At 34.4% G+C, this 26357-nt stretch overlaps 1 long non-coding RNA gene across 2 annotated transcripts; it reads right to left on the bottom strand.

Moving 5' to 3' along the window:
* Positions 1 to 5037: 5037 nt before the first annotated feature.
* Positions 5038 to 11755, bottom strand: LOC131173995 (uncharacterized). Of its 2 annotated transcripts, XR_009144345.1 has the most exons (4): positions 11681 to 11755; positions 11175 to 11232; positions 5772 to 5829; positions 5038 to 5194 (listed from the first exon to the last, which is right to left on the bottom strand). It is a non-coding gene; the product is annotated as an uncharacterized LOC131173995 (long non-coding RNA). The 2 variants fall into 2 exon arrangements; XR_009144344.1 differs by lacking the exons at positions 11175 to 11232; positions 11681 to 11755 and adding an exon at positions 6277 to 6594.
* Between the last annotated feature and the right edge of the window lie 14602 nt (positions 11756 to 26357).

The following is a 26357-nucleotide window of genomic DNA, read 5'->3' as shown; positions in this document are numbered from 1 at the left end:
GGTGTGTTCTCCTCTTGCTGTTAGATGTACTCATCGTTAATCACCTTACTGCTTTGAATGTTCAATAAAAGCTTGCTAGAGCAGTTCTTAAGAAAAAAAAAAATCTTGTAATATAGCATATACGTGGGATAATCAATGATCACAATTTTTTTTAGCATTTTAATTATAATTTTAAATTATTAATTATTAAAATTTTATTGAACATATCAAATCAGTAGTTGTAAACGCAAATACTAATAAAAGCTAACTTCTAATCACTCATATAAACAAGCACTAAAACAAAACCAAAGTGCTTAATTAATTTCTCCACTTTACATCACTTCATTGGCCAAAAATTGGAATTTAAGCCATGAAACTTCAGAATTAAAATAGGAGAGCTACATAGTCTCATGACTCTTTCTTGGTGACGTCTATATAAAATGTCATCAGAGACCAGTTCATAGTTACACCAGGGACAACGACTGACCAATGAAAGAATTTACCTCTCAAATAGCTAGGTTAAATTTTCATTATCGTTAACTCTGGCAGAGAGAGATTTTTTTTCTTTCTTTTTTTTAAAGTTATCATTTGGTCTCTATTTATTTCCTTTACTCTTTAGTTTTTTTTTCCAATTTAAATAAATTCTAAATTAATCAATATATTTAAAAAAGAGAAAATTTATCAGTACAGAAACAAAATAATTTATAGCTTAGAAAATAAAGAAATTATATTGTTGTATTTTTCAAATTATATAAGGGTCAAATGAAATTCACATTAACACTTAAAATGATTGAAAAGATTAAATAGCAAACAAAATAAAATACAAATTAAATAATATATTTTTTAACATAGAAAAAAAAAATAATTACTTTCATAAAAAAGATTAAATAATAATTTTTTTTCCAAGAAGTGATAAGGGACCAAATTCTTCATTAATTGGCACACACAATACCAAGTAAAGCTTATGATCAAACTTTAACTAAAGTAAGAGGCAGAAAAGTAATATTACTTCATCACAAATTTAATATACATGCCTCTTGACTTCTCTTAATTATATTTTCCATGGTCAATTTCGGAATTTCCAGGATAATTCATATAATTATTCACACTAATATTGTTTGCGGAACTAAGCAAATATATATATATATTATTCACACTAATATATAAATATAATTGTTTGTTAAAATTAAATTATTTAATTATTTCTTTAATTATAATTATTATGCAAAACTCAAATGCGACAGATATAAATAAATGAAGAGAGTTATTAATTAACTGGATTTTTTTTAATTACAAAAAATGAGGGCTCTTTGAATATAACAGTTATAGTCCCTTAGACCCGAGGTTTGGGATTACTAGTTAACGTCATTAATTTAATCCAACCATATAGGAAGGGGTCTACCACCGAACTCGAGGTGGCATTCAATAATACGAACCATTGGACAACCCACTATCGCCTCCCATTATACTCTTAAACAGAGATAATATTTAGTTATTATGCTAATGTGAAAAGTCGAATGAGAGTAGAATAAAGCCATCTCATAGGTTAACCACCAGACTATCGTACTTAGATGGACTTCTTCATTCAATTTTGTTGATAAATGCATATAGTGTGAAGAAATTAGAAGAGGTGGATGATTTCATTATTTGGTATTTGTCATAAAAAGCCATGAATTCGACTAGCACCATATGATGATACTTGATCATAATTTTGACTTAAAAATTGTAATATGTGTCATATAATTATATGATAAGTGAAATCATCGAAGTAAATCTTGAAGATCTCTCATATGCATCATTTCCTAGAAATTATCCTTAAACTTATAAGTTATTATGGTCAAACCCACAATTAACATCTAAGCTACATCCTGATTTTTGCTTGCACGCCAATTTTCCATTTTTCAAGTCAAGTTGATTTTTTTTTTTCATGGTTGCAAATTTTTATTATTTTTTAAAGAAATATTATAGAATTTATCATATTTATAATGAGAGATTATTAAAAAAATTATTAAAATAAAGGAATTATTAATTAATTTCCATGTGAGATTTTGCAAATTTTCTTGCTACTAGAAAGATGACAATTCATTGGTATCGTAAATTAACAAAGACTTAGTTTGGGTCTTCAAACTTTTTTATTTTGTCTTCTTGATTGGTCTCCGTTTCAATAGTTGAGCCTTGACTAGGGGTGAGCATATTTCGGTTCAAATTAAAAAATCGAATTAAATCGAATTAATTCAGTTCAATCAGTTCGATTTTAAAATTCAATCTGTTCAGTTCAGTTTGATATTATAAAAATTTCGGCTATTTCGGTTCTGTTCGGTTTTAAAGAGAAAAAAATCGGTAAAACCGAACCGAATCGAATAGTAATTTTATATATTCAAATTGAATCGAATCGATTTATTTTTATGGGGAATTTATGAATTATATTTAATTATATATATATATTATTTAATTTCGTTGATTAATGGTTTTTAGGTTCAAACCAAAGTCAAAATTTGATCAAATAACTTGAAAATCAAGTCTAAATTAAAAAATTAATCAAAAATCAAAATCGATCGGTTTGAACCAAATCAAATTGAAATATAACGATTTGGTTCGATTCAATTTTCATCCATTTTGATTCAGTTAAATTTCTAAAATATATAATTCAATTTTTATAATTTAATTTTGTTAATTCGGTTTGAACCGAATACTCCCCCAAGCCTTGACTACCAACAAAGATACAAGTAAACTCCAGATAAATGAAATTTTCCAATGGAGTGGTGGAACCGTTAGCAAATAAAGAAATTCAACTGTAGTCTTTATTTAATGACCACTTCTGTAAGCATTAATTTTTTAGTTATTTTCACATCTTCTCATCTTATAATAAGTGTCTCTTTCTAATTCTGTGTGTGAATGCATGTATTTTTAATTAAATAAACAAATTAAATTAATAAAATTTATTAATAATAATTTATAAATATTTAAAAAAAAATTGGAGTCAAGGCAATTTCATTGAATAATTCTCTGTTCCTGACTTGTCCCATTCCACAATAAGTAGCCATTAGCCATTAATTAAGTGCTTATAGCACAATTAACACGAAATTATTTAGAGAAAAAGAATATATATATTGTCTAATATATATATATATATATATATATATATATATATATATATAGGGTTTCCACCTTCACTAATACGGCCAATCCGTAACTAACTCGGACAAGTGACTTAACTAATTAATTTTGTTGTTCTTGGTAGAACATAGTTAGGCAATTGTTTTCTTTTGTTTTTCAATTACCTATATAAAAAAAATATTTAGTCTTTACATTTTAACGAAATTAATTATTTAATTTTTATATTTTAAAAAATATATTATTTAACATATATATTTTCCTTTCATTCAACTATTTAATTTATTTGTTAAATTTTTTTATTAGTCAATACATGTCAAATTACTATTTAATTTGTTATTTTAGTTAAACTAATTAATTAGTTGATTCCTATAGTTTGAAAATACTACTATTTAATTTATCTATTTTAATGAAATTAATTTGTTAGTCTGTATATTTTGAAAAATATGTTTTTAGATGAAAATAAAAAGTCAAAATATGAATTTTCATTTTTTTAATTATTCAAGTATTTTCATTTAATTTCTCAAATTTCATTTTTGTGTTTTCTCTGCTGGAAACAATTTTCCTAAATTATTACCTTAATTATTTGGAAATGTAGGAGAATTGATTAACACTTTTATGCATATAGCTTGTATCAATTTCTATCAAAAGATGAAAAAATAGTGAGAGAATGGGGGAGAAGGGTGTGATCTGTGGATACAGAGGAAAAAATACGGTGAAAGAAAAATAAGAGAGCACAAGAAAAAAAATTAAAGAGAATAAGAAAGAAATAAGAGGAAGAAGGTCAGGGTAGTTTGGGTATTAAAAGATAGAGTACTGCTAAATAGCTCAATTTGAGCTAGCTCAAATGGTATTAATGTATAGTTTGACTATTATACCCTTAAAAGAAAGAGAGAAAACAGTTTAAAAATAACTTCAAAGCTTGGAGTTGGTGAAGTAGCTTATTTAATGGCTCATGCAAAGGAAAGTGTGCATGCAATAAGCTATTATTGCTTGCAGCCATGCACACCATTCAAGAACTGATAATTCGAGAAGTATGTCTATTGCATTAATGCATGCACATATGAGCTACTACATGCAGCAGTGATGAGCTAGCATAATAAATTATATTGCAGAGAATAATTAGATATAAATGTAAAAATAAATATTATAGGGCATGATATATAATTTTGACAAATAAAATTTATATTTTTGAAAAAAGTAATATATATACACATTAGAGCTTGTATAATATATATATTTCATGCAATAAAATGTTAAATGATGGTAAGTAGCCCGACTGGCATAGAAGTACGCATTCCAGCCTGGTTCAGGGTTCGAGTCCTCCTTATGTCAAATGTCATTTTTTTCATTTATAAGCGCACCTAACACAATACATTCTTTATATATGTATATATATATTTTCGTTAATTTAAAAAGCGGATGAGGGCTAATAGTCCGATTGGCACATGCTCCCAAGCATAAGATCCCTCAATTTGTCCCTTTTTTTAGGGTTCGATCCCTCAATTTGTCCCTTTTTTTTTTTCTTTTGTGATTCTTTATAATTATTTTCATTCCAAAACATAATATTAAATTATGATGATTGTAAGTATTTTTAAATCCTAATTAACATTTTTCCTTAAAATTATTGTCACGACCCAACCTATGGGCCGGACCGGCACTAGGACCTGGGCTAGCCTAAAGCCCCCGAGGCCCGTAGTAAGCCTAACTGTTCATTAACCCAACTCTAAGGCCCATTTGGGCCCAATATCAAGAAAACAAACGGACAGAGTCCAGCCATAAAATGGACTTTCCAACGGGGAGTTTTCGACTCACCCGACCTGTAAACATAATAAATACTCAATTGGGGAGCTCAGCTCACCCTCCACATACTCATATCCTCATAAAAATAAATGGGAGCTCAGCTCCCTCATCCAATCCATCAAACATGCATATCATTATACGTTTACAGGTCCAACATGATAATAATATTACAGACCATAATCAAATAAATACTTCTAACACATGCAGAAATTCTAGGAGTAAATAAAATTACACAAATATCGATAAACAACCTGCGAAGGAGAAAAGCAGGTTAACCAAAATAAAATCCTCCTGTAGCCTGAAAAAAATATTGAACAGGAGTGAGCGTTCGACTCAGAGAGTAAAATATCAATTTTAACCATAATCTCTATAACTATCTAGAACTAATGCACCCTGTAGAGTGAAATGCAACATCAACAACATTTTCACATCATAACATCAAAAAGGTAATTTGGAGCACTCACACACCCTGTAGTATCAATCATAACATATGGGAGCTGATCCCTTATGCAGCTCTCTTAAATCCAACTTTGGTGCCGAAGTACTCAAGCTCGGACTTCCACTTAATAACCAAATCGAGGGTCCCAGCGAATTACTCAAGCCGTGACTACCCTTCGAAGGATCGGGTCCCAGCGAATTACTCAAGCCGTGACTACCCCGTCCTATCCATAGTCCACACCACATCACACGCACGCCAACGCACGAACACTGCTCCAAATTACCACAACAACATCCATGGCACATCAACAGTTATGAATGCAACATAAATCATACCTAGAGTTTAACTACATAAATATATGCATATAAGTGATGCATGGGCATGCTTGAACATATAATAATATCGAAATTACAATTAAAATTAATATTCTACTCACAGACTTGACGGCAATCACTGTGGCGGCTGGGCGGAGGAAGAAGGCTGTCCCGGCTCACCTGATAATTATATTACAATTATTTAATACAAATGACCCAATACAAATCAAGAAAAGACCCAATACGTCCTAAGTCGTGCCGAAAATCCGGCAAAGTCTCCCTTATACCTAGGACCTACCCAACCTGCAAAAGGGCTCAAAACACACTTCTATATCCATAATCCATATATCCACAACTCAATCACATCACACAGCCCCTCCTGGGCCCATCAAATCAATCATTCATCACAATATGTAAAATTTCAATTTAGTCCTTATAATTGATCATTTTTGCAAAAACTGCTCAAATAAGCTCTAAAAATTATAAAACTCTGCCCCGCGGTCCTTAGAAATATTACTAAGCTATTGCAAAAAGAATCGTAATTTTCTAAGCTACCACGAATATTTTATGGATTTTTAATCCTATTTAAGCACTAGAAAATTACGAAAAAGCAAGGTTCGGGTTTACCTTTGCCGATTCCGACTTCGGGAACGCGCTCGGGATGCCTGACAATGGTGGGGTAGCCAAAACCTCGATCCAATTCGGAGACTTTTTCGGTAGCTGGTCTGTCTGGCCGGAAATTCACAGATCCGGACAACTGTCGAATTTCCGCGAATTGAGGATACCTACACGAAGCCCAATAATAATATATAAAAAATCAGGGGTGTTACATTCTTCCCCCCTTACAGAAAATTCGTCCTCGAATTTTACACAAGGCAGAATAAAGTACATGATTACACATTGAACAGATAAGGGTACTTGCTACGCATGTCCCGTTCTGACTCCCAGGTGCACTCTTCCACTGACTGACTCCTCCACAAAACCTTAACCATAGGTATCTGTTTGGATCTCAGCTGCCTCACTTGGTAGTCTACTATGGCTACAGGCTGCTCCTCAAATGTCAAGTTCTCTTCCTGTCCTTTGGATCTTATCCACTTCCCTTTTCCTATTTTTGGTATTGTTGGTATCTTTTCAACCTGCTGTACTTATTCCTTAATTTTAGTCCTATCTCATCCTTACACCTTTTCCTTCAAAGATGTCTATCCCATCATTAACTTTAACTTTCTTTTTATTTCTTAGTCTTATCTTGATTACTAGTTTCATTACTTCGAGAATTCTAACCCTATGATTTACTCCTACCAGCACATTCTTCACCTTATGTAACACTTATAATTACCCATAGAGAATTTTTTTCTGTACCCCCTTTTTTCCAACTTAACTATCAGAACATTATCATTCCCTACCAGCCTTGGTAGGAAATTGCTTATCCTGGATGAATATGAGCCCCATAAACTATAAGTTCCATCTGAACTAACACGGCTGTAGGAAATATGTGTCATGCCTTAATTCCAAACAAGATACTTAACGTGTTCATTCTCCTTAATATAATCATATATACTGCCCATAGCTTTCTAAACTTCAACCTCAAATTACCCATCAGCAACAATTTCATCTATTGAAATTCATCCATAAATAGTACTTCATCTAGCTCATAGTTTAAAACGATGCAAGCCTTAGTAGCTAACTCAATTTAACTCTGTCATTACTCGATTGTCCTTTCATACTTAACACTAGGTATGCACTTACTGTCATTCTCATATCGAAATTGTATATGAATTGGTGCCTATCAAAATCTCAAATAACTAGGTCTCCTTGCCTCGCCTCGCTCCTTATATAACGCTCTGAATCAAAAACACGAGCTAAACTTGAAAAGAAAGAAAAATATCCTCTATATTCAATCATGCTGATTGTCCATATAATAAGGTTTAACCTATGTTTCTTAGTTTTTCTCTTCAAATTTCATCATCTCCTAGCACAATTGTGCTCTACCTATAAGGTATCATCTGCATGAACCCTTTACTATACCATCGTCCTTCCTGACATAATATTTTATAATTTATTAACTTTACTTATACTCGACCTATGATTCATATCTATCATCGTTTATATTGTGCCCTTAACCCTTGTTGAATCCTGAAAGATTTCTCTCGCTAATAGATTCTTCAAACACTAATTCCACCCTTATCTATGGTCATTAATTTGATCCTTAAACTTTCTAGTGATTTATTACCATCCATACTTGTCACTTTTTATTCTACCCCTACTGTTGCTCTGTCGTTATTGCCACGCAAAGTGATTCTGTTGATCATACTAAAAATGTTTGCCTGACATTCATAACAAACCTCTAACTACCTTCTCACTATCTCAAAAGTCTAACCTAAAACCTATGTGTCATTATCTATCATTCTTTTCCTCTCATCATACCTATTTGATCCCTTAGACTGACTTTTATTCAACTTACTGCTTACTAACTTCTCTTTCTCTACCTATTTAGGTAGTCCTCAATACCATCGCACACCTTCTAACATTTACTCATTATTATTGTATTCCATACCTCCATCACTTTTCTCACTAATGTGGTCCCATTTTGGGTTTTCCATCCTTGTCATTCTCCTTGCCAAGAATAACACTTAGCCTATCCTATATCTTAACTTTGTTCCTTTTATTATGCACTCTTTAGGTTGTCCTTTCATTTATTTCCTTTGTCTTACCCAAAATAGAACTTGACTATTCTATCCCTGGTTCCATTCTTCTTCCTAAAATAATAGTCAGACTTGCTAACTATATCTTTCAGAGTCTCTATCGCGTTATCATATGTCTGTGCTACTCAGATTTGGTCCTTTGACCACTCTAGCTAGTACTTCCACTAGCATTTAGATTATATTGCATCTGCAATCAATTGTCCAAACTTTCATTCTGCACTTTCTTTATCCGTTGGCCTTCTGTGATTTATCTTCGCTAATTTATTACTCTTAACACTATTATAATTAGATTATACTATTGTTTTGAATAACTTGAAATTAGAAAGGAACTCAGCAAATTACAGTCATACTTTTATTGTATGATCTCTATTCTTATCCTTTAGCTTACATAATACCCTTACCACCTCGAGAACTGATTCTGTAGTAATTTTATTTATTTGTTATTATTATTATTATTATCCATGTTTACTCAATTAGCCAAAACTTAAGGTTCCGGGCACCCAAACCCGTCATCCAATTCAAAGGATTTACATCCATCATGATCTGATTATATATGATTCCTATAATAGAACTTGCATCCTTCGCAGGATACCTGAGCCAACTTCTCTCTACCACACTCTACAGTCCCATCTGGGGCACTATTTTGTTGGTCACCATTATTGGTAATAACTTTCGATCCCTTCTGAAAAGATAGGACTATACCCTAACTTGCTGCAACAAAGATACTACATTTACCACCTTGCCCAAAACCATGTCAAATTAATGACTCTCCTATCATATTATAACTCTGTGAATCATCAATTCATAGTTCCGACTTTCCCTAGGTAGTAGGGTTGTACTTTATTTCATACTGATACACACAAGGTATACTATTCTCACTAAGTTCTAACCAAATGTTTGTCATACTGCAAAAACCATCCAAAATTCCATACTGAATACTAGATAATCTCACTCTATAGGTGTCACCTTTACTTTGCAACTAATCCGAAACCTCTGGTCTGATGGCAATTCTTATTGTAACTCTAGCTCATGCTAGGGTAACTGAGTCACTGACTCTAGTTATCACTCCACTGTGACCTCTCAATATTCTAACTCTAGATCCCTAACTAGGAGTTCCCAACTCCTCTGCAGATATAGAACTCTGTTATGGTATTACTGTACCAAAACAGAGACTGCCTGCAAACATCCTCATCATAAGCACTACAGGGAAGTACGCAGCTCTACACAATAATCTCATGTCGGTACTATAATCTGCAGCTTACAGAGCAGACATCGAGAACATTGTATAGTTACTACAATTCGTCCTGACAGACTAGGTCTCCTAATTTCTTATCTCTCCTGAATCTTCTATTATCACAAACTTATTCTGACTGGGTCATCTACTGATGACTGCCAGTAGTGGTATCCTCATCCTTATCTAGGGCAACTGTACTTTTAAGACTCACTTTTATGTACTCGTGCCTTACACGAAATGGGCACACCATTTAAACCCATACTGACAAAAATATAACATTTCTTGGAGTACGTATCCTCATGATAGACCTCACATGTCTACTAACTCTATTTCACATTTCTGTGTACTCCACGAAAATCAAGACACTAACTGAGGTAATCTTATATTTCCCGAGGTATAACGTAGAATCTAGAAACAAAGAATTACAGGAAAAGACGAAACAGAATCCTATACTCCGCATGTGACTCCTAGTAGACTCTTCCCAACACTTAGATAATTTTTCCCTATGAATCTGGAGCCTAAGCTCTGATACCACATTTGTCACGACCCAACCTATGGGCCGGACCGGCACTAGGACCTGGGCCAGCCTAAAGCCCCCGAGGCCCGTAGTAAGCCTAACTGTTCATTAACCCAACTCTAAGGCCCATTTGGGCCCAATATCAAGAAAACAAACGGACAGAGTCCGGCCATAAAATGGACTTTCCAACGGGGAGTTTTCGACTCACCCGACCTGTAAACATAATAAATACTCAATTAGGGAGCTCAGCTCACCCTCTACATACTCATATCCTCATAAAAATAAATGGGAGCTCAGCTCCCTCATCCAATCCATCAAACATGCATATCATTATACGTTTACAGGTCTAACATGATAATAATATTACAGACCATAATCAAATAAATACTTCTAACACATGCGAAAATTCTAGGAGTAAATAAAATTACACAAATATTGATAAACAACCTGCGAAGGAGAAAAGCAGGTTAACCAAAATAAAATCCTCCTCAGAGCTGAAAAAATATTGAACAGGAGTGAGCGTTCGACTCAGAGAGTAAAATATCAATTTTAACCATAATCTCTATAACTATCTAGAACTAATGCACCCTGTAGAGTGAAATGCAACATCAACAACATTTTCACATCATAACATCAAAAAGGTAATTTGGAGCACTCACACACCCTGTAGTATCAATCATAACATATGGGAGCTGATCCCCTATACAGCTCTCTTAAATCCAACCTGGTGCCAGCGAATTACTCAAGCTCGGACTTCCACTTAATAACCAAATCGAGGGTCCCAGCGAATTACTCAAGCCGTGACTACCCCTCGAAGGATCGGGTCCCAGCGAATTACTCAAGCCGTGACTACCCCGTCCTATCCATAGTCCACACCACATCACACGCACGCCAACGCACGCACACTGCTCCAAATTACCACAACAACATTCATGGCACATCAACAGTTATGAATGCAACATAAATCGTGCCTAGAGTTTAACTACATAAATATATGCATATAAGTGATGCATGGGCATGCTTGAACATATAATAATATCGAAATTACAATTAAAATTAATATTCTACTCACAGACTTGACGGCAATCACTGTGGCGGCTGGGCGGAGGAAGAAGGCTGTCCCGGCTCACCTGACAATTATATTACAATTATTTAATACAAATGACCCAATACAAATCAAGAAAAGACCCAATACGTCCTAAGTCGTGCCTAAAATCCGGCAAAGTCTCCCCTATACCTAGGACCTACCCAACCTGCAAAAGGGCTCAAAACACACTTCTATATCCACAATCCATATATCCACAACTCAATCACATCACACAGCCCCTCCTGGGCCCATCAAATCAATCATTCATCACAATATGTAAAATTTCAATTTAGTCCTTATAATTGATCATTTTTGTAAAAACTGCTCAAATAAGCTCTAAAAATTATAAAACTCTGCCCCGCGGTCCTTAGAAATATTACTAAGCTATTGCAAAAAGAATCGTAATTTTCTAAGCTACCAAGAATATTTTATGGATTTTTAATCCTATTTAAGCACTAGAAAATTACAAAAAAAGCAAGGTTCGGGTTTACCTTTGCCGATTCCGACTTCGGGAACACGCTCGGGATGCCTGACAATGGTGGGGTAGCCAAAACCTCGATCCAATTCGGAGACTTTTCCAGAGTCGTCTGTTCGCCTGGAAATTCACAGATCCGGACAACTGTCGAATTTTCGCGAATTGAGAATACCTACACGAAGCCCAATAATAATATATAAAAAAATCAGGGGTGTTACAATTATAATATAACAAATTTTTAGATTTAAAATTATAAGATATATATAAATCATTTATTTATATATACCTAGTTTTACAGTATTAACACCACTTCACTACTATTAGAATAATCACCTATACAACGATCAATCGTTAAATTAACATCACTGCTACAATCACCACGTGTACAATATTACCACGATTATCATCACTAAATTATTGTTTTTAATTTAAATATAGAGGGAGCTAGTTAAAGATATTTAGAGAATGATAGAAATAAAAAGAGCTATAGACAGAGATGTTAAGATTATCATATATATAAAGATAAATAGAGGGAGAGAGATATATAGAAATGTATAAATCAATATGTGTTGATTTTGAAATAACTCTTGTGTGTGTGTGTGTGTGTGTGTATACAAAAATTTATCGGATGAGAGCTAATAGTCCAATTAGCACATGCTCCCAAGCATAAGGTAAAGGGTTTAGGGTTCGATCCCTTCATTTGTCCCTTTTTTTTTTTTTTTCTCTTTTGTGATTCTTTATAATTCTTTTCATTAAAAAAAATAATATTAAACTATAATAATTGAAAGTATTTTTAAACCCTAATTAACACTTTTCCTTAAAATTATAATATAACAAATATTTAAATTTAAAATTATAAGATATATATATATAAATCATTTACTTATATACACCTAGTTTTATAGTATTAACAACACTTCACTACTATTATAATAGTCACATATACAACTATCAATAGTTAAATCAGCACCACCGCTATAATCACCACGTGTACTATATTACCACCATTATCATCATTAAATCATTGCTTTTAATTTAAATATAGAGGGAGATAGTCAAAGATATTTAGAGAATGATAGAAATAAAATAAGTTATAGATAGATATATTAAGATTATCATATATATAAAAATAAATAGAGGGAGAGAGACAAAGATGTGGAGAGAGATATATAGAAATGCATAAATCAATAAATCAACACATATTGATTTATGCATTTCTATATATCTCTCTCCACATCTTTATCTCTCTCTTCCTCTATTTATCTTTATATATATGATACGTAGAAATGTATAAATCAATATATGTGTTGATTTTGAAATCAAAACATATATTGATTTATGCATTTCTATATATTTCTCTCCACATCTTTATCTCTCTCTCCCTCTATTTATCTTTATATATATATGATAATCTTAATATCTGTTTCTATAATTCATTTTATTTCTATCATTATCTAAATATCTTTGACTATCTCCCTCTATATTTAAATTAAAAACAATGATTTAATGATAATAATAGTGGTAATATTATATACGTAGTGATTATAGCGGTGGTGCTGATTTAACTATTGATCGTTGTATAGGTGATTATTCTAATAGTAGTGAAGTGATGTTAATACTATAAAACTAGATGTATATAAGTAAATGATTTATATATATCTTATAATTTTAAATCTAAACATTTGTTATATTATAATTTTAATGAAAAGTGTTAATTATGGTTTAAAAATACTTTCAATGATTACAGTTTAATATTATATTTTTTAATGAAAAGAATTATAAAAAATCATAAATATAAAAAAAGGGCAAACGAAAGATTCGAACCCTTAACCTTCTACTTTATGCTTGGGAGCATGTGCAATCGGGCTATTAGCCCTCAACCGCTTTTTAAATCAACGAAAATATATATATACACATCTATAAAGAATGTATTATGTTAGGTGTGCTTATAAATGGAAAAAAATAATATCTAATATAGAGAGGGCTCAAACCTTGAACCACGCTGAGATGCATGCTTCTATGTCAATCAGGCTACTTGCCCTCATCCAACATTTTATTGCATGAAATATATATATTATACAAGCTCTAATGTGTGTGTTTGTGTATATATATAATATTTTTTTTGAAAATATAAATTTTATTTGTTAAAAGTGTATATCATGTCAAGTAATATTTATTTTTACATTTATATCTATCTATATTCATATAATTTATAAGTAAATGATTTAAATAACGATAATAGCGATGATTGTAAACCGTGGTGATTTGAGTGTTTATGAAGTATATATGATTTAAAATATATATAGTGAAATTTATATCATATTTTAATATTTTATATACTGAAAAAATATAAATATAACTAGTTTGATCGTCACCCTACTACACTAATCAACCACCGCCATCATTATCACTCTAACACCATTATCAAATTTCAAACCAATTTTAATATGATACTTACTTTAATATCAATATTTATTGTTATAATATTTAATTTCATTTTTGAAATGCTATTTACTTCATTTCAATTAATATATATCAAATTTATATCATATTTCAAGTTAAAAAAAATAAATATAACTTATAGTATAACTTATCATTAAAAATCAATATATCTTATCTTATAACAAATATATTATATGTAATAACTTATAGTATACAATATCTCTAAATTTGTATATTTCCCATAGCATTAATTTTTAGAGTTTCAAAAACTGCTAGCATCTTAATTTGACATTGGAAAATGTTGTTTGGTGAGTAGATATTAAATGAAGAGATTTTATAGTCAAGTGGCTTATAAATGAGCTAAATGACTCACAAGTCACCATAAATGGCTCATATATTAAAAGGGTAAAATGATAATGAATTTCAATTTAATTACTAATATGCCATTTTGAGTTAGCTCAATTTGAGCTGTGTAGCATTTTTGTAAAAGATAATATGAGAGACTAAAGAGTTAACGAAATCAGATTATAGGAATTAACTAATGTATTTTTTAAAATATAGAGGACTAATTAATTAATTTTATTAAAATAGATGGACTAAATAATAGTTTAACTTGCATTAAAAAAATTTTAACAGAATAACTAAGTAATTTAACGGAAGCAAAATTTATAAATTAAATAATTAATTTTGTTAAAATATAAAAATTAAATAATAATTTTAAATATATATATATATATTCATCTTCAGCAACTCATATCAAGAAATCATTAAACCTAAAAATAAATTATAATGGAACTAATCCAAAAAGACTGCACGACACAAAATTTTCAAGGGTCCATTGTCAATGCAGGACTTTACCCTCATAGGAACTCTCATAAGGTCTATTTAAGATGACTTGCACACCACTCAGTCTCCTGTCAGCATGCAAGAAAAGATGTTTGGATTCACGTCCAGCTTCCTGGAGATTTCACCTGTCAACTTATTTACAAATTCCCAGAATTGATCAGCCTCATAAGTTTCATTCTTTGATTGACTGAATTTTTCCATTGAAAGAGAGATGAAGATGCCAAAAGGTAATCTGATTTCCAAATGCTTTTTGCCGTCTTGAGCGGAAGATGCTGGAAATTTTTTGAACCGTAACAAGCCTCTGTCCAAATACTTTTGGGTTTAATAAGACTGATTACATACATACGCCATCTTAGTTGTGAAAAAATTGCGAAATTTTAATGCTCAACAAAATTGAATGGTGAAAAATAATTGATATAATCAATTCTAACTAATTCATAATGAAAAGAATGTGAATTTGATATTTAATAGAATTGAATAGTGAAAAATGATCTATACAGTCAACTCCAACCATTTGGTAACGAAAGCTTCGCTATTGTTTTTGTTAGTCCTTATAGCATTAAATGGGAGGGGATAGGCATCTAGCTTTGCCTGTGACCAAATGTTATAAACAAGCATCCAAACGAGGGAAACCGCATTTTGACAATATTAGAGGTCCTCGGTTTTCTTCTCACTTGATTTTGCATTTTCACGTCACAACAGAAAAATGCCAATGCAACAAATACAGGGACTTTGATTAGCGGTCCATGGATATGCAATACAAACCTAAAGCAATTAGCAATTATCAATCGGATGTTTTTTCTTTTCTTTTCTTTACTATTTTTAACAGAAACGCTTTAAATAGGTAAATAGATTCCCTCACCCACTCAAACAAAATACTCAAAAACAACAACGCCCGCCCCACATAAAACCAGGGAAGAGTGGCGTGAACAAAATGAGCCACCAAGTATTGTCTCTGCAACACATAAAGCAACAATTTTATTGTTTATGCTCGATCAACTCAACCTTTCAACAAAGCTCAATGGTGTCCCTAACAGAAAAGGTGAGGGGTGAAATCCTCAAACAACTGGAGGACAGAAATGTAACACCCCTATTTGTATAGCCTGGTATATTTCACTGTTTCGGTGACCGGTGTCGGTCCGGACAATTAAGGGGATTAGAACCATACTTAAGACAACTAGAGAAATGCATAAATGATGACTTTGACCTATTGTGAAGTGAAAAATGGTCAATAATGATCAAAGGAGATGTGTGGGAATTGTTAGAATGAAAGTCAAATTCGTAGGGTAAATGGTCATGCTGTAACTTTGAAGGACCAAAACGAAAATTTTACAAGTCCAATTGATATGCCACCAATTGGGGATGAAAATAGACATAAAATGACACAATTTTCGTTAAGGAACCATGCCAAAAAACTGACTAAAACCTAGTGAACCAATTGACCAAAGTTGGTTAAGAGCAGTCTGCCACTGCACAAACTGATCAAATGAACAGTAATTGTTCATTTGGTCATAACTCGAGTTCGGAAAGTCAAAATGACCTGAAATTTTACCAGTAATTAGATAAGATATAGATCTAAAACTTTCATGAAGAACACCAATCCAAATTATGCCATTAACCTAATCAAATTACTGAGCAAAGTTGAGTTACTGAACCTGCAAAACTGCAGAATTGCTATTTGAATAGTAAAGTTTCAATGGCTATAACTCTCTCTATAAAACTCCGATTTAGGTGAATCTTGAACTTATGGAAATCTAAGACATAGTAGAACATTTCGTATAAAGAAAATTAGACCAAATTACGGACTTAACTTGATCAAATTATTGAACGAAGTTGGATAAAAAATCTGCCAGAACCAAAATTTGCAGCATGAACAGTGCACGTGAACAGTAACTGTATTTTGGCTATAACTTGAGCTACAAAACTCCAATTGGGGTGATTCAAAAAGGAGAATAAACTTAAGACAATGGGGAACATTTTTTATGAAGAAAGTTTTGCCAAATTCCAACAATAAAGTGACCAATGGAACAGTGCAACTTAGGACTCCAAAACTGAAATTTACCAAATTTGCCTAAAAGACTTAGGATTTGAGTAAACAACAAAAACTAACAAGTTTAGTGACCAAAATGTGGTATGTGGGTGAAGTTGGAGTTCCCATACCTATTAAGCCTTAGAAAGTCAATTATTTGACTTGAATAGTGTAGTGAATAGTAACCCGAAATACAAAAATTTCGAGAACGTCGAATTTAACACGTTAGAACTAGGTAAATGTGAAGCTAAATTTATTTTGGGATTTATGTTAAGTTCTAGTACTGAAACATTGTAAAATTGTGTGTTTCAGTTGAAAAGAATACCGGGAAGGAATCCGAGGAACCGAGTCGAGGCTAAGGGACGACTCGTCTGAGGTTTGTGCACAACGTATACTTTTTGTAATCATCTTTTGCATACTGTTTTGAATAATGTGAAATATTGGATTATGGCATTCTTATGATGTTTTGATTTAAATTGTTGAAAGTTATTATGTATATTGAAATGACAATGTTTAGCAAATTGTTAAGATAAGTTTTGAAACCACAGTGTCATGACCATATATTTGAACACCTCACTAGCACGACTAGTAGGGGTAATTAGTTTCGAACTTTGATTCCTTCTCTGGAGAAGTGTTGAGGTGTGCCAGTAGAAGAGGATGTGAATGGATATCCATATATTTGAGCTAGCTAGCCTTGTGATGTGATTTCTCTTTAGCCTCTGACTATTGAGATTCTATTTGTTTCGAATGGCATGATCTAACTGTGGATTTTATGAAATGTATTTTGATACTTCGAAATGAACTTGGTTTGCATTAAAATTTCATAATTCATGTTTTGTGTTTAATGCTTATGTTTAGTCAAATTTTTGAATAAATGTGATTATATTCTGCATAAAGATTATTTTAGTATGTTGTGCACCACTGAGTCCTAGTACTCAGCGATGGCTTCTATTGCTGTCGTAGATACAGAGACTAGAGGAGCAGCAGACTGAGCTGCTGAGGTGTGAGGAGCTATCAACTTAAAGTCTTCGGGTATAATTTATACCCTAATTGTAAATATTTCTTTTCATGTATGTATTGCATATAAATGTATGGACGTGCAAATGGGTCTTGAGCAGCTTGTACAAAAATTTGTATGAAGTTTGTAACAAAGTTTAGTTTGTATTTCTTTTGATGTAAATTTTGTAAGAATGTACATAAATTGTGTTGTCTCTAATGAAATATGAGTACAACTATTTTATTTAATTTAAATGAAATGTATTGCTAGTATGCTGAGTATTATTGAATTTTGAACTTGAGAAATTTATTGAAATGATTGTGAAATTGATTGAGTTTGATTGTGAAATCGAAGTAGTGGTTGAGAAAAACTTTTAGAAGTGCTTTTTACAGGTATTTGAAGAACTGGTTTCTCAAAATACAGACAGAACTCTGTCAAAATTTTTATAAAATTTGCTGAAAACTAAAATGGACCAAAAATATTAATTAGATTTACTTTTAATCATATGTTTTAAATACCTATTAGAAAATGCTCACCACTTGTCAAAAGTAAGAAAATTGTTTAAAATCCCTTGTGGAGTACTTAATGAGTTATCGATAGGTGAAGTTCGGTAGTTCATTAGGTATTCAACGGGATCATGTTATGCCTTACAGAGGGGTAAGGTGTGACATGTTTTAGTGGTATCAGAGCAAATTTTTGAAGTATGTTTTAACCTATGAATTTGTGTCTTTTCTTTGTTAAGTACAACTGCTCAATGTCCATAATTGTTACATACAGTGCATTACATCATGAATATGAACTAACGGAGGAAAATCTCCTTGTGTTACTTGTTCAGGAGATACCCTACTCCAGACTGTTATTGAAGAAGGGGATCGCTCAGTTGAGCAGTTTGTTGAAGCTGAGGCACAAGGGGAAGCCCCAGCTTTGCAGAATGTCAGTGGGTCACAAGACACCCACAAATGCCGCAGCCTCGCACACCGACAAAGAAATGGTCGCGATGTTTCAAAGAAATGGTCGGGTATGCTGCTCAAGCTCCACCCGGCACACTGCGGACACAACCACGCCTCGGCAGACAGTATGATAAATTATCAAGTATGGGGTCGAAATTAAAGGGTACAGTGGACCCTTTAGAGGCAGAGCAATGGCTTGAAAGAATGGACAGAGTGTTTAAGAAACTGCACTGCCCAGATGAGCTAAAGTTTGAATATTTTGTGTCGCTACTGCAAGGGGATGCGTATGATTGGTGGAAGACCATCCCCCACAGCTTGGTTGAACCGCCAGTGCTGACCTGGGATGACTTCATCAGAGAGTTCAGACAGAAATACATCCCAGATGCATATGTTGATCAGAAACTACAAGAATTTTTGAGTTTGAAATAAGGAAATCGATCAGTGGCAGAGTATGAGAGAGAGCTCTCCCGCCTGAGTCACTATGCGCGGAGTCTCCTTACTACCAGCAAGGCAAGATGCAAGAGATTTGAGACGGTTTTGAAGTCCAGTATAAGGATGCAAGTTGTGGGATTTCGACACAGCAACTTCTCAGAGCTTATGTCTCAAGCACTTGAACTAGAGAGAATTGAATCAGAAGCAACCCCAGTGAAAGAAGAAGTTGAGAAATCAGAAAAAGACAAGAGGGAAAAAATCAGTTGAATAGAGTTCTGGTGCTACCTCTGGAAAGAAAAAGAAGTTTAGTGGACCCAGCAGGGGTCGAGGTGGAAGATTTGGTAGAGGCAGATTTTCTGGACAGAGACCCCCTAGGTCTGGACAGCAGTCGAGCAGGGGTTCATATTATGCCCGCCCCTGTGAGACTTGTGGCAAGGTTCATGGGGGGGAATGTTATTGGGCCACTGGAGCCTACTTTAACTGTGGAGGCAAGGGTCATTTAGCAAGAGACTGCACTAGTGCTCCATCTTCAAGATATGGTCCAGCTCCTACTACTGCTGAGGGATCTATTCAGAGTCCCACTCCCAGAGGTTCACAGTCATTTGGCAGAGGAAGAGGCAGAGGTAGAGGCACTGCTTCAGGCAGTCAGGGCACAGTTGGTCAGTCGGCACAAGGGAGTGCTTCAGTCAGGGTTTATTCAATGAGACAGCGAGAAGAGGCTGAGACTTCCGATGTGGTAGCTGGTACATTCTCTATCTCTGATCAAGATGTATTTGTGTTGTTTGATCCGGGTTCAACCCATTCATATGTTAGTGCTAGCATAGTCAATTCACTTGCTGTTCCATGTGTGCAAATGGGTTTTGAAGTGCTAGTAACTAGTCCGTTAGGACAAGAGGTCCGGGTCAACAGAATCTATAGAGACTATCCTTTGGTGATCCAAGGACATGTTTTCCTGTCAGACTTGATTGAAATGCCCTTCAGAGAGTATGATATTATCTTGGGCATGGATTGGTTAGCCAGGCATCACGCCATGATTGACTGTAGACTGAAGACAGTCACTTTTAGTCTCCCTCTGTACGGTGATGTGGTAATACATGGAGAGAGGTATTTACTGCCATCAAATATCATTTCGGCTGCACTGGCCAGAAGAATGATCAGAAAGGAGTGTGAAGCATACTTGGCACATGTGATAGACACCCAAGTGGGGAGTCCAGCACTAAGGGATATCCCTACTGTATGTGATTTTCTGGATGTATTTCCTGATGAATTACTAGGATTACCTCCAGAAAGAGAGGTGCAGTTTGAGATTAATGTTATGCCTGGTGTGGACTCAATCTCCATAACGCCATATAGAATGGCACCTGCAGAATTGAAAGAGTTGAAAGTGCAGTTGCAAGAATTACTTGATAAGGGCTTTATCCACCCTAGTGTGTCACCTTGGGGAGTGCCAGTATTGTTTGTTAAGAAGAAGGATGGCACTCTCCGGTTATGCATTGACTATCGGCAGTTGAATAAGGTGACAATAAAGAACAGATATCTATTGCCCCGTATTGCTGACTTGTTTGATCAGTTGAGGGGTGCAGCTGTGTTCTCCAAAATTGACCTGAGATCAGGTTATTATCAACTGAAAGTACAAGAGCAAAGTATTCCTAAAACTGCCTTCAGAACCCGCTATGGCCATTATGAATTCCTAGTCATGCCATTCGGGTTAACTAATGCTCCGGCTGCTTTTATGGATCTGATGAACACTATCTTCAGACCATACCTCGACCAGTTTGTTGTGGTATTCATAGATGATATATTGGTCTATTCGAGGAATGCAGAAGAGCATGATAGGCATCTGCGGATTGTACTGCAGACTTTGAGAGAGAAATAGCTATATGCCAAATTGTCGAAGTGTGAATTTTGGCTGAAGGAGATATCATTTTTGGGGCACATAGTATCATCAGAGGGTATTAAGGTAGATCCAAGTAAGATTGAAGCTGTCTTTAATTGGAAGCCACCCAGAAATGTCACAGAGATTCACAGTTTTCTGGGTTTAGCTGGATACTATCGTAGATTTGTAAAGGGGTTTTCCATGTTGGCATCTCCATTGACCAAGTTGCTTAGAAAGGATGTGAAATTTCAGTGGACGGACAAATGCCAACAAAGTTTTGATGAATTGAAAAGATGTTTGACTGAGGCTCCAGTCCTGACTTTACCTACACCGGGTAAAGAATATACAATTTATAGTGATGCTTCTCACAATGGGTTAGGCTGTGTATTGATGCAAGATCGAAATGTCATTGCCTATGCATCACGCCAGCTAAAACCGCATGAGAGGAACTATCCAACACATGATTTGGAGCTTGCAGCTATTGTGTTTGCTCTTAAGATCTGGAGACACTATTTGTATGGGGAAAAGTGTTACATCTATATAGATCATAAGAGTTTGAAGTATTTGGGCACCCAGAAAGAGTTGAATTTGAGACAGAGGAGATGGTTAGAGTTGATAAAAGACTATGATTGTCTGATAGACTATCAGCTAAGGAAAGCTAATATTGTGGCTGATGCCTTAAGTCGCAAGACTATGGCAAGTCTACGGGTTACTCCTTTGTCTTTGGTACATGAGTTGAGATCATTGCATGCCAGCTTAGAGATTAATGATGATGGGCAGACAGCAGTTGCATTGCATGTACAGCCAGTGTTGATTAATCAGATTAGAATGGTCGCTCGTAATGATCAAGTATCGTGTCGCTGGAAGAAGTCGCAGGCAAGAAACCGTAATTCTCAATCGAGAGATGATGGTCTCATCGTTACACCGAGCGTAATATGTGTTCCTAATGATGTTGAATTAAGGAAGATCATTTTGAAGGAAGCACATGAGTCTCCTTTTGCCATGCACCCTGGTGTTACAAAAATGTATAGAGGGCTAAAGGAGCATTACTGGTGGATGGGTATGAAAAGAGATGTGGCAGAGTTTGTTTCTAAATGCCTAACTTGTTAGCAAGTAAAGGCAGAGCATCAAGTACCCGCTGGGTTGTTACATCCACTACCAGTACCAGAGTGGAAATGGGAGAGAATAACGATGGATTTTGTGATGGGACTTCCGAGGACACAGAAGAGTCATGATGCAGTTTGGGTCATTGTTGACAGACTGACTAAATTTGCTCATTTTCTGCCAGTTCAGATGGACTACAGTTTAGAAAGATTGGCCAAGTTATACATCGATGAGATTGTGAGACTGCATGGAGTGCCAGTATCTATCTTGTCAGACAGAGATCCTAGGTTTACTTCTAGATTCTGGGGTAGTCTTCAGAGAGCCCTAGGAACTAGATTGAACTTCAGTACTGCATTCCATTCACAGACAGATGGCCAGTCTGAAAGGGTAATTCAGATCTTGGAGGACATGCTACGGGCTTGTGTGATTGAGTTTGAGGGCAGTTGGGATACACACTTGCCTTTGATTGAGTTTGCTTACAACAACAGCTACCAATCAAGCATTGGGATGCCTCCATATGAAGCTTTGTATGGCAGAAAATGTAGAACCCCGTTGTGTTGGCATGACGTGGGTGAAAGAAAGATGATTGAACCCGAAATTGTTCAACAAACTGAAGAGAAAATCAGGGTGATTCGAGATCGACTTAAGACTGCATCAGACCGTCAGAAGTCCTACATTGATCTGAAAAGAAGGGATATTGAGTATGCAGTGGGTGAGAAAGTTTTTCTCAAAGTTTCTCCTTGGAAGAGAATTATGAGATTCGGCAGAAAGGGGAAACTGAGTCCCCGTTTCATTGGGCCATATGAGGTTCTGGAAAGGGTGGGTCCTTTGGCATATCGGTTGGCACTACCTCCAGAGTTGGAAAAGATACATAATGTCTTCCATGTGTCTATGTTGAGGAGGTATCGATCAGACCCATCTCATGTACTACCAGTAGAGGAAATTGAAGTGAATCCAAACCTCACATATGAAGAAGAACCCATAAAGATTCTGGCTTATGAGGTGAAGCAGCTACGGAACAAGCAGATACCGTTGGTAAAAGTGCTGTGGAACCATCATTCGGGCCAGGAGGCTACTTGGGAATGAGAGGAGGACATGAGGAGACAACACCCACAGCTGTTCCGAGATTGATACCAGGTAAAATTTCGAGACGAAATTTATTTAAGGGGGGGAGAATTGTAACACCCCTATTTGTATAGCCTGGTATATTTCACTGTTTCGGTGACCGGTGTCGGTCCGGACAATTAAGGGGATTAGAACCATACTTAAGACAACTAGAGAAATGCATAAATGATGACTTTGACCTATTGTGAAGTGAAAAATGGTCAATAATGACCAAAGGAGATGTGTGGGAATTGTTAGAATGAAAGTCAAATTCGTAGGGTAAATGGTCATGCTGTAACTTTGAAGGACCAAAACGGAAATTTTACAAGTCCAATTGATATGCCACCAATTGGGGATGAAAATAGACATAAAATGACACAATTTTCGTTAAGGAACCATGCCCAAAAACTGACCAAAACCTAGTGAACCAATTGACCAAAGTTGGTTAAGAGCGATCACATCAAGATAAACTGACCAAATGAACAGTAATTGTTCATTTGGTCATAACTCGAGCTAGGAAGGTCAAAATGACCTGAAATTTTACCAGTAATTAGATAAGATATAGATCTAAAACTTTCATGAAGAACATCAACCCAAATTATGCCATTAATCTAATCAAATTATTGAGCAAAGTTGAGTTACTGAACCTGCAAAACTGCAGAATTGCCATTTGAATAGTAAAGTTTCAATGGCTATAACTCTCTCTAGAAAACTCCGATTTAGGTGAATCTTGAACCGATGGAAACCTAAGACATAGTAGAACATTTCGTATGAAGGAAATTAGACCAAATTATGGACTTAACTTGATCAAATTATTGAACGAAGTTGGATCAAAAATCTGCCAGAACCAAAATTTGCAGCATGAACAGTGCACGTGAACAGTAACTGTATTTTGGCTATAACTTGAGCTACAAAACTCCAATTGGGGTGATTCAAAAAGGAGAATAAACTTAAGACAATGGGGAACATTTTCTATGAAGAAAGTTTTGCCAAATTCCAACAATAAAGTGACCAATGGAATAGTGCAACTTAGGACTCCAAAACTGAAATTTACCAAATTTGCCTAAAAGACTTAGGATTTGAGTAAACAACAAAAACCAATAAGTTTAGTGACCAAAATGTGGTATGTGGGTGAAGTTGGAGTTCCCATACCTATTAAGCCTTAGAAAGTCAATTATTTGACTTGAATAGTGTAGTGAAGAATAACCCGAAACACAAAAATTTCGAGAACGTCGAATTTAACACGTTAGAACTAGGTAAATGTGAAGCTAAATTTATTTTGGGATTTATGTTAAGTTCTAGTACTGAAACATTGTAAAATTGTGTGTTTCAGTTGAAAAGAATACCGGGAAGGAATCCGAGGAACCGAGTCGAGGCTAAGGGGCGACTCGTTTGAGGTTTGTGCACAACGTATACTTTTTGTAATCATCTTTTGCATACTGTTTTGAATAATGTGAAATATTGGATTATGGCATTCTTATGATGTTTTGATTTAAATTATTGAAAGTTATTATGTATATTGAAATGACAATATTTAGCAAATTGTTAAGATAAGTTTTGAAACCACAGTGTCATGACCATATATTTGAACAACTCACTAGCACGACTAGTAAGGGTAATTAGTTTCGAATTTCGATTCCTTCTCTGGAGAAGTGTTGAGGTGTGCCAGTAGAAGAGGATGTGAATGGATATACATATATTTGAGCTAGCTAGCCTTGTGATGTGATTTCTCTTTAGCCTCTGGCTATTGAGATTCTATTTGTTTCGAATGGCATGATCTAACTGTGGGTTTTATGAAATGTATTTTGATACTTCGAAATGAACTTGGTTTGCATTAAAATTTCATAATTCATGTTTTGTGTTTAATGCTTATGTTTAGTCAAATTTTTGAATAAATGTGATTATATTCTGCATAAAGATTATTTTAGTATGTTGTGTACCACTGAGTCCTAGTACTCAACGATGACTTCTATTGCTGTCGCAGATACAGAGACTAGAAGAACAGCAGACTGAGCTGCTGAGTTGTGAGCTACTGAGTTGTGAAGAGCTATCAGCTTAAAGTCTTCGGGTATAATTTATACCCTAATTGTAAATATTTCTTTTCATGTATGTATTGCATATAAATGTATGGACGTGCAAATAGGTCTTGAGCAGCTTGTACAAAAATTTATATGAAGTTTGTAATAAAGTTTAGTTTGTATTTATTTTGATGTAAATTTTGAAAGAATGTACATAAATTGTATTGTCTCTAATGAAATATGAGTACAACTATTTTATTTAATTTAAATGAAATGTATTGCTAGTATGCTAGTATTATTGAATTTTACATAACTCTGTCAAAATTTTTATAAAATTTACGGAAAGCTAAAATGGACCAAAAATATTAATTAGATTTACTTTTAATCATATGTTTTAAATACCTATTAGAAAATGCTCACCACTTGTCAAAAGTAAGGAAATTATTTAAAATTCCTTGTGGAGTACTTAATGAGTTATCAGTAGGTGAAATTCGGTAGTTCATTAGGTATTCAATGAGATCATGTTATGCCTTACAGAGGGGTAAGGTGTGACAAGAAAAGCTTTATCACCCCTACAAATCACCTCCAAATTCAATGCCGAAGTAGAGCCCTAGAAGTGGAAAGCAAGATAACTCCACCATTAGATAACCTGGGAAGCCACCTGCTCCACTAATACCGTTTATCTAAAGACTTCAACCCAGTTTTAAGCACATGACAGCAGCCTCCATCACCAAACAAATAAACGACCTCCCAAAAACTGTGATTGTGAGTATTCATAGATTACCCACACCACTCATGTAAGAGAGTTAGAAATGAAAAGCCAAAAATCTAGATCTCCAGAGTCGGATAAGAGAGAAAATTTCAAGAAACTGAAGAATAACATAAATCAGAAAGA

Source organism: Hevea brasiliensis, chromosome 15 (assembly GCF_030052815.1).
Source record: "Hevea brasiliensis isolate MT/VB/25A 57/8 chromosome 15, ASM3005281v1, whole genome shotgun sequence".
NCBI lineage: Eukaryota > Viridiplantae > Streptophyta > Magnoliopsida > Malpighiales > Euphorbiaceae > Hevea > Hevea brasiliensis.
Note: the sequence above shows the minus strand (reverse complement) of the source record. Positions and strands in the feature narration are given on the sequence as shown.